The 13,277-nt window shown below is 34.7% G+C and overlaps 1 protein-coding gene across 1 annotated transcript in view; it reads right to left on the reverse strand.

Moving 5' to 3' along the window:
* LOC123710695 (SH3 and multiple ankyrin repeat domains protein 3) overlaps positions 1-9,042 on the reverse strand; it is a 124,234-nt gene extending 115,192 nt beyond the window's left edge. The window contains exon 1 of the mRNA XM_045662779.1: positions 8,914-9,042. The gene's annotated coding sequence lies outside the window, so the exon portion shown is untranslated. The remainder of the gene's footprint in view (positions 1-8,913) is intronic.
* Positions 9,043-13,277: the final 4,235 nt, after the last annotated feature.

The following is a 13,277-nucleotide window of genomic DNA, read 5'->3' on the forward strand; positions in this document are numbered from 1 at the left end:
GTTCCTTTCAGTGTTTTAGTGTACAAAAACGAATGGAATACTGGTGTTAAATTATTATTCGTTTTTTACGGAAAAAACGTTATGTCTGAGTATATATTTTATCGACGAACAAAAAGTTACAAAGCAGTCAAAAATTATGGTTTAGAGGTTTTTCAACTTATCATTAACGATATTATTCGTCGTAAAATTACAACTTATCAAAATTCTATAAAAAGAAAATGTTATTCATTTGTTTAGATCTTAAAAATAAATTGATTTTGCGGTAGAACCATAACTACATGAGCGTAAGCTGAGATTTACATTAACTTTTTTTTTAATGTACCATTTACTTAAAATATTTCAAAAGCAACGATAACGCAATTGAGAGCCCTCTGGCAATGTGTTTGCCGATAGACGACGGTATCTCGCCCTGTTATTTAAAAAAAATAATAAAGGGCGATTAAAGGTCCCAGACATCAACCCAAAGGACGTCCACAGTAGTCCTATATCGTGTTCAGTCTTAACCTTAGGACGACTTAACGTTTGATAATTATCTAGAAGCAGCCATAAATGTGTATATTGGTTGTGCATAATTTAGAGAAGGTTGTTTCGCCAAAATTGCCTTCGGCAACATCGTTAGTTAGAGATAATAAGAGGTCTGATCTTCGGTCTGAAATTTCGTACTTACGAACTTGTGTGTAGGTGCTATGTGTATACGATATAAGCATTTTTATAGAGATGACAAGACAGGCCAATAGATAGGTATCCATGACAAGCAAGTCTAACAAGACGTGCACTAACCACAAAACTGGTTTCAGGAACTATGGTTTTGGACAAAGCTACTCGCAAAGGTCAAACAGTGTTTGATATATTATGCTCTGCTTTAATAAAATAAGTTGAAAATTAAATAATATAAATACGGACCGTAGGTTTTATTTTGTTCTTAAAGATCATTCCTATTTATGGGACTGTTTACTGTTAATACACTTACATAAAAGAATAAGTTGCGTTTTTAATGAGTCGTGAAATACACATAGAACAGCCGTATCGCAATTCAATGTTGGATGTAACAGGGTTTGCGAATTAAAAACAATATTTAGCTGAGTTGATAATTGCGAAACACAATGTTTCATATACTAACAAAGTGCAGATTTACAATGAAACCACATAATATGGGTTAATGTTCTTTTGTGGCTTCAGTAGGTCGGTCGAGTCAAGAGTTCTCCCTCGCCACTTCTTCATTTTATACAAGAATTTTATTCAAATTTTGTCATGCTTTTAAGTTGCCTGCAGTGCAGTTCTATTATAGAAAATCGTCAGCGTCTGGAAATGGAGCAAAATAAACGTAGCATTTTGTTTTGTATATTTACTTTAAAAATACCAAGTTTACTACGATGTTAATAAACCTTGGACGGAATAGAGACTTGGATGGACTACATATACTTTCACATATTGTCGTAATTGTTCCGTTACATTTATTTTATAATATTTTTACTTTTACTGATAATAAATTGCAATTAAGTAATCATTAGTTGTAGACAACGTGTGTACGAAGAATTTATCAATTACAATATAACAAATGTCAAAAATTATCCAAGTCCAATTATGAAACGTCCTGGCTTACCCAAAATAGTAAATAGTAAATAGCCTTAAAACGCAGACACAATGTGTCCATCTAATACTACGAATAACAATGTTTCATCTCACATGAAAGTACTTTGCACGTTTCGTTCATGGATTCACTTAGATACAGTGTGTTTATGTGTACTTAGATACATGTTAACTGACAAGTTATAAGCTTAGAAGACTTATACTGATGCACACGTTGTTAACGTGACTACTTAAACACAGATCTTTTAGTTTTATATCCACCCCGGAAGATAATAAAATACCCACAACTATATTTAAAAAAAGACACAAGCTAGGACGATAAGTACTAGTAGCCTAAAAAAAACGCGTTCTCGTATCGTACAATCGTACATCTTGTAAATTTTTGATATTGAATTTTGAAATGGTACGAAAGAAATGGAATAAGAATGTTTATTATTTATTGTGTCTCGTTAAATCCTAAAACTAATACCGACCGGTGAAACACTGGTAGTGCACATCAATAAAATACAAGGTTACACGCCAAATAAAAGTGAATATATATTATTAAAACTACCAATTAAGGCCCTTAACGCTTCCGAATCAACACCATATTTTTCCTTTATAGGGCAATTTGCTGAAACATTATAGGACAAGACCCGCGGGTCCAATTTCCTATTTAAGTATTTTACCTTAGACAAGAGATCTTTTATTACGCTTTAACTCAACGTAATTTATCAGGATTTCAAGAAATCCTAAGTTGGGATTAGATACTCGATCGACAAAGTAGTTCAAATTTAGAATACTATAGTTAGCTAGTAGTTCTTGTAATTCTATCTTGATATCTGCGTGGGCTGTCTGCGTTGTGTATCTGTTTTCATCAGTATTTTTTACCTAGGTAATCAGCGCCCCGTTCAACTGCAACTTGAAACAATCACAAACAATCTAGGACCTCCCAGAAGTTTAAGACTGTGACAAAAAAGATGCAATTACTTCTTTTTACAAAGAGAACTAAGTAAGTATATAAAGTAAGTAATAATAATTCAGGTTGTATTTTAATAATACGTTCTTATCCAGAGGGCACTTCAAAGAGGCAATATAAATAGAATTTATTCAAGGGAGCACGAGGATACATATTCTTCGAAACCAAAAATATAATAAGTCGATCCTAACGACCGTATAATGACTTTTTTGTACGTTCTAGGAACCATAAGCCTTTGAGAGTCTTGTGGAGATTAAATTAGCTTTATTCTGACATATAAAAATGTATTTTTGAGTAGGGAAGCGTCTGAAGGTCGGTTTGGGTCACACACACCGACAATGGCCAATCCAAAGCAAGGTGCTTACTTATTATTTTAAAATAGTTGTATAGTATGTGTGTCTATATAGTAAATGAATAATTAAACTCTAGTCTGATCGTGTTTCCTGAGAGCAATCATCTAACCTCAACAAGCTGACCACGTAACTCAGATACCTATGGTGAAAAACTGAATTAGTATTGTCTTTTGTTAACAGAGCTTTTACACATTAAGAAAAACACTATTTGAACGGATTGAAGCTATGTATTATTATTAAAAACTTATAATTATTTACATAATTCTAAATTTTAAAAGTGGTTTTCTTAAAACTTAGTCAACAATTGGCTTACATTGGCGCTAACATCGACTTCTGACGTTTAACAAAACCCAAATATTCTTCCAATATGTCACAAACATCACATCACACTAAAAGTTTATATTGCAATCGGAATTATTATTTAAGCAACGTAGCTTAAAGTTTACTGAATGTCGTAATACACAGATTTCAATGAAGACAATACATTTCTAGTGAAATTTTTAAATCGCAGTTACCACGCTGTGTTAGGCGGCACTTAAAATTGCTTAGTTCCCCATAAATTACCCACCAGCTAAAGGATGTTCTTGGGAAGCTATTAGAGCCATCACGTCGTGGTCGTATTAACTTATTATCCTAATGATAAAGGGCGTGAAATAACAGACTGCGGCTATTTTAGTATTTTTATCTGATGTGGAAATAATTCCATTAAATTGTTTCTTGATCACGTGATCTTTCAGTTTGCTTCGGAAAATGTAATTTCATGGATTGCGTTTTATGAGATGTAGTTTTACAGTATTAATTTATGCATTCAAGGTATCTATGAAATAACAATTACTGTGTCCTGTTGTCACATACAAGGCATACATCTGTATTGAGACTGGCAGACCATATTTCTGAACAATTCTTAAAAAGGATAGACTTAAATCATACATAAACATCAGGCACGCATCGAAAAACCGGAAATTGATAAATGCATCAATAAAAAAATATATCTATATTGCTTTACAGTTTTTCAGATTACTTTTCTCACTCATAATATACCAAATAATAAATAACAGTATTCAAGACCTTGCAATATATTCAGCAAGATAGCTTATGGCGTCAGATAAGTACTAAGCTATGTATAAGTATAAGCTTAAACATGTCAAAAACTCGCACAGCGCAATAAAATAAAATCAATACTAATCGGCACATCTAGCCAAATAAATGCCGTCAAGGCTCGCCAAGGCCTTTAAGCAAGACATAATCCACATGTAAGTAAAATCTTAAGATGTCAAAACATTCAGTACGCATGCGCGCGCCACCCCTGTTCGTTCACCCCGTTGCGTCACCGTGCCGCAAGGTCGCCAAACAATATTCTTATTTCATTATATTTTTAAATCGACACAACTTTGCAATGAGAATATCGGAGTTGTTGTATTAATAACTGAAGCTGCGTTATCGGACGTTGAAGCAGAAGATCAAATACCCCCTTTCTCAGAGCACCTCCTATACCCTATGTCCGTCGTTCCAGACGAGCGTCTCTAAGGTAGTTTTTTCCACGCACGACCACTATGTGAAACAAGGTGCTCGTCTAACTAGTTTGTTTGTTTGTTTAACTAGTCTGGCCATAAATACTGTTACATAAAAACTTTTCTTTTTTTTTACTTTTAAATTATTTTGAATTTGGAACACGTTTAATACGTAGGTAACACTGAAAATGTTTAGACTTACCAGTTAGAAACATTGGTTATGAAAACTTTTTTGAATTTCAATTTTAGAACTCTTTGGTAACTAATGTAGTATATTGCATTTATTTGTCATTTGCTTTTTGTGAATTGGCGCCAAATCTAAAACTCTTGTTACACGTGAAAATGAACCTAACCTACGCCTAACCTACCGCGAACCTAACGCGAGAAAATTTTCAGTCAATGATTTATTACGACTTTCTTTGTGGGCTTACTCAACAACGAAGCTATGATAGGCTGCGATTATCATTTATTAATAAAGCCCCATCTCATGCCACTGTTTACAATTGGTTTAACGAGTTTAAGCGTGGACGTAGCAATCTCTATGATGATCCGCTTGAGGGACGTCCTTTAACAGTGACTACTGAAGATAACATCAGTGCTGTGCGATGCATGATAGAGGAAGATAAGAGAATGACCTATGAGCAGATACGGGCAAGCCTAGGCATTGGTATGAGTCAAGTTCAAAAAATATTACACGAACATTTAGGCGTCAGGAACCTTTGTACCAGATGGATTCCCCATAATTTAACCGACGACCAGAAACACCTTCCCATGGACTGGTGAATGACTATGACAGGTGTCGAGATAATGAGTCATCCACCATACAGTCCTGACCTGACGCCCTGCGACTTACATTTACACCCAAGAACTAAAGATAAAATTCGAGGTATTTGCCTTATGAGCCCTGAAGATGCGGTAAAAGCGTACGAAACTGCCATAGAAGAGACCACTAAGGAAGAACGACGATTGCTAGAGAGGAACGGAGATTACTTCAAAGGACAATAAAAGTATTGGCAACTTTCTACATTAAGCCGTTTTTTATTTTCTAAACATTATCAGTGTCAACTAGGTATTTTTAACTTCTTTCGATTTTGCGCCATTCCACATATTATTTCATATTCATTATCAAATTACAATACAGAACAGGGTTTTAAGAAAATAGAGTTGCAGTCAACGCCTTGCACAATCTAGGTATGGAGTAGTCGTATGTTCGTATATTGTACTATCAACAGTTACAACAACACTTCGCCTGTCGAAGACTGGAAGAGATCGGGGCGGCGATGTGCTGTTAGAACTACAAAGGTTGTTAATGCTTTTAAAGCCAGAATTCAGGAAGCAATATCTTATCGCGAGAAATCAAGATTCCCGCAAGGACTTTGTGGCGTAAATCTTTGAAGCTATGGCGAAGTTTCCCTTAGAAATAGTACGTAAATCTAAAATCGTGGCCAAACAGATTAAAGGCATAAAGGCAAAAGGTGGCCATTTTGAATAGATTTTTTTATATTTTTTGCTGAGATTTTAATAAATATGTAGGTATAAATTTTAATAATATAATTGGTAAACGCTCTCTTCATATAAAGTCAGTCTTATAGAGTTTTAAGTAAAGGTCTGCTCTGTTCTTCTTCACCACAGCGTAAACACAATTTCTCAATAATCTTTATAATTTCACGTCAAAAAAATCAGTGCATTAATTTTAACAGTGCAAAGTATAATAAATTAATATTCATTATAAGTTTTCCAGATTGAGACTCGATTATCACGACTTTACGATTAATTACGAATCTCAAATTGTATAACTGTCCTAAGGTTGTGCAAAAGTTTATATCCTACAGTAAAAATGCGTTCAATGCGTATTAAAATGCGTAAAACAATGTTTATAACTGGAATGCTTAATGCTTGGCTTTTATAAGCTTGGACCTCAGTTCAAATAGAAAACGATAATAATTCTTTGCTTTATTTGTGTAACATATAAGTAGAAGGAATTATCACTATTACATACTCGACATTAGGGCAGGAATTCATCCTCAGACGCTATATACCTAATATATAGTTGATTAACAGAATTTTTCAATAATATATAAGGTCAAAAGAGCTGCCCAAGACCGATTAGGCAGGTTTTATAATAATAATATTAATTTATTGCAAGAATATGGTACAATAATGTGTAATGTGTACAATAGTAAGTTCGAATATTCTGCCGCACACAATGACGCGCAAATTTGTCTTTTGGACTTTTACATTATTAGTCATATGAATTGGTCAATTCTTATATTATTTGTATCGTAAATATAATATCATACGTTATTAAGTGTCTCACAAAAATAATCATGTATTGAAAATACATGTTTTCCAAAAGTAAAATCGATTATTGTAAACCGTAATTGCCATATAAAAGGTGATTTCCTAATCCAATTTCGCCCCATGTCTACTTCTTACTTCGACTTAAAAATATGTATGTTTCTGTGCACGAAAAAGAAAATTTCTAAAATTCTAAGCTTGATGCACTCTGCTACACATAACGCAATATTTTCAATAGAAAATTTGATTAATACAATTCAAGTAAAGTGAAGGACTGTTTACATATTTCTTCAATGATTCTTTATTGACTAAGGTGAGCACAGCAAAGATAAGAATGAAATGTACACGTAGGAGCTACAAGTAACTACCACATATGTTTGAAAAATTGTGTACGACATAGCTACAATGGCTAGTATAAATTCGAAGGCCCGTACTATTATTTGAGATCACAGAAGCTATAGAGTCCTGCTGAACTGGCTATATTTTACACGTATTTTAAGTAGTGTTATAACATTTTTCTTTCAAATAGTAGTTACATGAGGAGTCTAAAAGCGCGAATAAAGGCATTTCCACCATTTTTATGAGTTCCACTCGTAGACATTATTTTCGATATTGTATTTGAATTTCAATAAAAGCAGTATTGGATTCATTCGAATAATAAACACAAAACTTCGAGGACACTACGAATTCATGATTCACATTAAATTAAAAAGATCATAAAAATTCACAATTGTTCAATTCCTTAGTTGTTGTTTGTATTATGGCTAGGCTAACGTTCACTTCCACAGAGCCATTTTGTTTGAATTGATAAGCTTAATCCTTTGCCTAATATTTATTTCCAATTTCTCTGCAAGTATCGTAATGATAAACATGTTAAAAATCGAATTTTTAACTAAGTTTACATAAGAACATATTAATCTCTTTTGTTCTCAATTAGCACGAGATAAGTGGTTGGATACAATGTTTGTTTCCTTGCAAGATCTAATTATTTCGAACGCAAACAGTGATAAAATTACATTTGATTTTGACGACTAGGTTCTATGTTTTAATGCAAACAAGAAACTTCAGTCGAAACTGAACACGAACTGGATTGGGACAGCGGAGTTTCTAAACTGGTGCCCAGTGATGGTGGACACTCGCTACTTGAAGGTATCGTCAAAGCCTTTATTCCACTTCGTATCTTAAGTCGCAATATCGTTTTGAGCACTGTCGAATATAACAAAACCTCGTTCAGAAAAATGGGATACCAGCTCTTGAAAATAGATTCAAGTCTGCTAGGCGTTCGAATACGGCCCTAAAAGACTGAGCGATCTCGCTTAAGTGCCAGAAACTGGAACTCAAAGTGTTTCCAGCCACTGCTGTTTTATTTATTATCATTGCGAATAATATAACCAAGTGTTGAGCAGTGTTGGTCTAGTGGTTTCAGCGTGCGACTCTCATCCCTGAGGTCGTTGGTTCTATCCCCGGCTGTGCACCAATGGATTTTCTTTCTATGCGCGCATTTTACATTCGCTCGAACGGTGAACGAAAACATCGTGAGTAAAACCGTATTGCCATAGACCCCTAATAAGTCGTCGGCGTGCGTCAAGCACAGAAGGCTGATCACCTACTTGCCTATTAGATTAACAAATGATCATGAAACAGATACAGAAATCTGAGGTCCAGACCTAAAAAGGTTGTAGCGCCATTGATTCATTATTTTATTTATAATACAACCAATGCATGTTCTTTGGAAATGACATCAACCAATTATTTATATTTATGTTAACCATATTCCATATTTTACGAAAAATTAAAAATTTCATATTCACATCCAGAGTGGATACCTTTATCAATATTTGGAATAATTCCACCTTGATATTCGGTGTAATATCGAAAGGGCATATATTACACACAAGATTTTTAATTTATTAGACAACGGTATTACACTGTAGGTGCAGTGGTTAGTTCTAATAAGACAAGACACATTATTTCTACCGATATAAGGAGACCTGCTCAATTGACATAGATTATTATACGTCAAATCCAGTCAAATTTTATAAAACTGTTTAATGTCGTAGTAAATGTTTCATATTAATGGCATTATAAATAATAGATACTCTTATAAAAAATACTAACAGTAGCTATTAAACTTAATTAATTATAAAAACAATCATATCGTCATTTTCGAACAATTAGTAATTAATAAAAAATTCCAACTTACCGTTTAAGTAATTTTCCTTCTATTTAGAATGGTCGTTACTTAAAATCCACATACACAACACGTCACAACACAACACTGTTTTGTTTTGCTAACGTAACCGGCAGTGGTCCACCTCTCGCGTCACGAATTCCGAAACTGGCCGGTATCGAGCGAGCGACACACCCCGCGCCGCTCTAAACCAATTTATAATACATACGGAGTCGCAGCATCCCTACTAAATTATTACACACCAACTTTAACTTTACACCCGAGGGGTAGGGCACAAAATGGCGCGTCTCTGGAATGCCGCAGAGGCAAAAACGGCGCTAGTTTTTGCCGGATCGCAAGGGTGCGAATTGTATATTTTCGTCGGCTTCCGACGTTCAAAATTAAATTGGCCGCTGAGCGTAACGATTGAAATTTATTTTGATAGGATGCGTAAATAATAAATTATTAGAATATTAAACTCTTGTTCAAAATAAGAGCGGAGATTCGTCAGCAGTTATAACGCCAAGTAGAACTCCATTGAGTTCTGAACTTCATAACAGTATATAACAGATAATTTGGTAACGTAAAAAACGTCTGCCTTGAGTATTAAAAATCTTTCGATAATTTTTCAAAGCCGAAATGTGGGCAATATATTTTTAGAGCTTGCTACAAGCAATATATGAACAGACATTTACCTCATCATAGCTTGATTCAATCAAGATTCTTATTGCTGATGTTAATCTGATTCCAGAAACCTATATCAAATTACTGATCAGGCCACATAGCGCCTCGATCACTGTCTCTTTCGGACACACGTCGGTTTATTGTTGTATGAAAGAGTTGAATGGTAAAACGACGATCTTTTTATGGGCATCGTATCAGAGCAATGGCTTAATAAACAGCTCGTAATATGCTGGAATTAATTGTTGCATTTATATTGACTGAGCAAAACAAGTAAGTAATTGAACAGGTTGAGTGGGAATCAGACATTATATGATTATACTAATTCTAGGTTGTCTATTTCTGAACGTGGTTTAACTATATACTAGTAAATTAATTGTCAGTTATAAGACGCAAAAATGTCTGAGAGTGTACTGTCTGCCCTCACACTTGCGCATTAAATATCTCTTAGTTGCCATACAGCGGAAAATTTCTATTAAAATCGGTCTGGTATCAGTCCCCGTTCAGACGAGAACAAAAGTTTTAGACCAGCTTTAATAAACAAAGGTCGTGGAAGGTACAAAGAATAGATTGTACGGAACTGTTATTTTTTATTAATCCTCAATTTCTCCTCATAAAACTCAAGGTATAAACCATAAACACATTGATTTTCTTTTAATTACTATCTATTAAAGAAATATAAACCCTAGTCAGTTACTACAATGCTCAGTTTTCAATAACCCCTAAAACCACTTCGAATAAGTAAACGATCCTTGTTTTTTTGTTTAATTAATGCGTTCGATTTGTAAGCAGTGCATTTTTATTGCAAGAAACCTTTTCGATTCTATTTTGTTTTGTTATCAAAGAGTATAAATATATTGCCAAGTTAGACAGCAGAAGTAAATATGTTTAATGTAATAAAAATATATAAATAGCTACTCTGGTTTGGGTTATCATATTAAATATGCTAATGCTCCCTTTTGTGTTATATTGATTAGTCGATCGCTGTAAGACTTTTAGGGGTGGTAAGCTAAAAACCATAAACAAATATATTAAAAAAAACCTAATGGTCCTATGGATCGAAAGAAAGTTGGCCCTTAGCGTGCTCCCACGATTCAGTCCCAACAAATACAGTCGACATACTCCCGTCGGACATCCATCCTATCATTTTTTGCAATAGAGAATGCAGTTGTGTCTCCGCAAGGATTGGTGAACTATACTAGAACTTAGGTGTACATCGGAAATCTATATTTCCTTATTGTATATTGTTATGATTTTTTAAAAACAAATGGTAACGGTCGCGTAACTCGTAAATATTTTTGTACTGTACTTGTACTGTGTTTATTGAAATGTTTGGTAATCTGTTTTTACATGAATTTTATAATTGTGCTTCTCAACATTCCCATCTCCAGAATATCACGCCGTGGCACTCCAGCACCGGCCCAGACACTAGGGCAGAAACCGTGGCGTCGACCGCTGGTCGCTGGGCCTCACCCAGGGCAACGGGGGGTCTCCCCTGACGGGGCTTGACCGCATGCCGCGAGTCTGCCCGAAACCACCGACCGCGAAACCAGGGCCAAGTTCAGTAGTAATTGGCCCCACACACCAGCGGACTTGACGCCCCCGGACATGACCCCAGAAACGAGTCGAGCGTTGCTCCTCGGTCCATACGTAACACTTACCAGGAGACCAGCTACGTGCTGCAAGTCAAGCCATCTGTCTCCTCGCGCGCTTCAGACCTCATCAAAGGCTAAAAAACCCGCACCAATACCGCCCTGAATATGCAGAGTGTGGACCAACACACCGCTCGATGGGGGCCATATGCCCCTAACGGGCCTTAACGCTTACGCTTATCGCGAGGGAGGGTGCAACATGAGTATTCGAATACACCGGTTAGTTTTAGTCACTTTACAAAAAATCTGGTACTATAGTAAAACAAAGACTAAAAATTACGACAAACACTGTATCTGTTATTGATATAGTCTTTGTCATTATCTCATATACGTCATCTTAGAGTCGGCGCCTATAAGGTGCTAACACATGAATAATTGAGAAGGCTTTGACTGCAAGATATCGAACAATCGTAGTCTATTTTAGTATTCTACATACATTTTATGTGTATTAACTATTGTTTTAAACTGGCACTTAAACGTGAAGCTTAGACTGTACATTAAGTAAAAAGGTCGATGAAAAGAATGCCGAAACAAACTTTTCTGGATATATTTTTCAATATATATAACATCAGACAGACAGTCAGAAGGCTCACCTGCTGTTAAGTGATACTGCGAAGGATACTCTCATTGCAAGAACGCAAGTGTGTTGCCGAGCCTTAACAATTGGTACGGTTTTCTTGAAAGTCGAATTGGTTCGGAAATACTTCAAGGGGCAGCTGTTAACACATAGTGGAGGTCCACTGCAAAAACTGCCTTAAGAAACACTCAGTGGTGGTAAGACGAACGACCATATGAAACGGATGGTTTTTGGTATTCTGCCTTAAATAAATGATATAACTGAATTATATTTTCCAGTTCTCAAGGCGAGCTTATCTTGAGATACGATTCGGATTAAGGGCCTAAGTAAGTATTTTGCGGGCGTTATACCCGCATTTATACGTTTTCTCGGCTTCTTCATTTACTACTCAGTTGTTTGGTATAACGATATGTCTCGTGACGATTTTTTTGAAATTAAACTCTTTGTCGTATTAGATGTTTTAAACCACATTTGAGTAAGCCTTGCATTATCTAACGACATGTTACACAGAAAATTATTATTATTTTGCATGATATTCTTAATGGGCGGATATTTGCTGTCGTTATTTTCTCTAAGAATATCTCCACTGTATGCGACAAGATACTTACAATTGTTCCATGTGCCTCGTACGAACGCGCATATAACTTGCATAATTCGCCAATATTTTGGATTTCACCTAATTATAACACTAATTATGCGGATATTTATATTTTCCACCTCACCAAAGAGGATGTGAGGAAATATTTGAAGACTTTGACTTTGTTTAGCTGTAACAATCTAGTTTTTTTTTTTTAATATTAAGTATTAACTGTCGTTTGTTTAATGTTAAATTTCAGTGTTCTTTCATTTTTTTTAATATTTTTGTCTATTCACGTACTTACTTAAGTTTTCTGTTTCATACATATTGTCTGTCTATGTAATATGTTTTGGCTTAGTAAATATACAAAGATAATAAGATATAGACATAATAATCTAAGTGTTTGTTGTTTTATAATATGTATGCTAGCTAATAAATAAATAAAATAATTTCCAGCTTCATTACCACATTTAGTATTCCTAAAACGAGAACTTTTCATAAATATCCTTAAAACAATATTTACGAAGCCTACACGCTACAGTATATTTTAATAGTTTCTACATACAAGTAGTATATGTACATATTGGTAAATTTCCACCCTTAGAAGGGTCTCCAGTCAAGCAGAAATTAGACAAAATAGGCCTCAGGGCTGTCTTTATCGTGAAACCCAAGGGGGTTCACTGAAGGTAATATTGTATTCCACCAAGAATGCTACATTTTTAATATTAAAAAAATAGCGGCTTTTATTGTTATAATTGTATAATTATTTAATTTTGTTAGTATAATTGTATAGTTTTCCTTATTCAAAACTATTTTTATTGAAATAGCGGTAGAAAATATATAATAATTAATGTGTTCAACATAAGTATCTTTGATTGTTGAATGTTTAGGAAAATAGTAAATCCATTTT

Source organism: Pieris brassicae, chromosome 6 (assembly GCF_905147105.1).
Source record: "Pieris brassicae chromosome 6, ilPieBrab1.1, whole genome shotgun sequence".
NCBI classification, from domain to species: Eukaryota; Metazoa; Arthropoda; class Insecta; order Lepidoptera; family Pieridae; genus Pieris; species Pieris brassicae.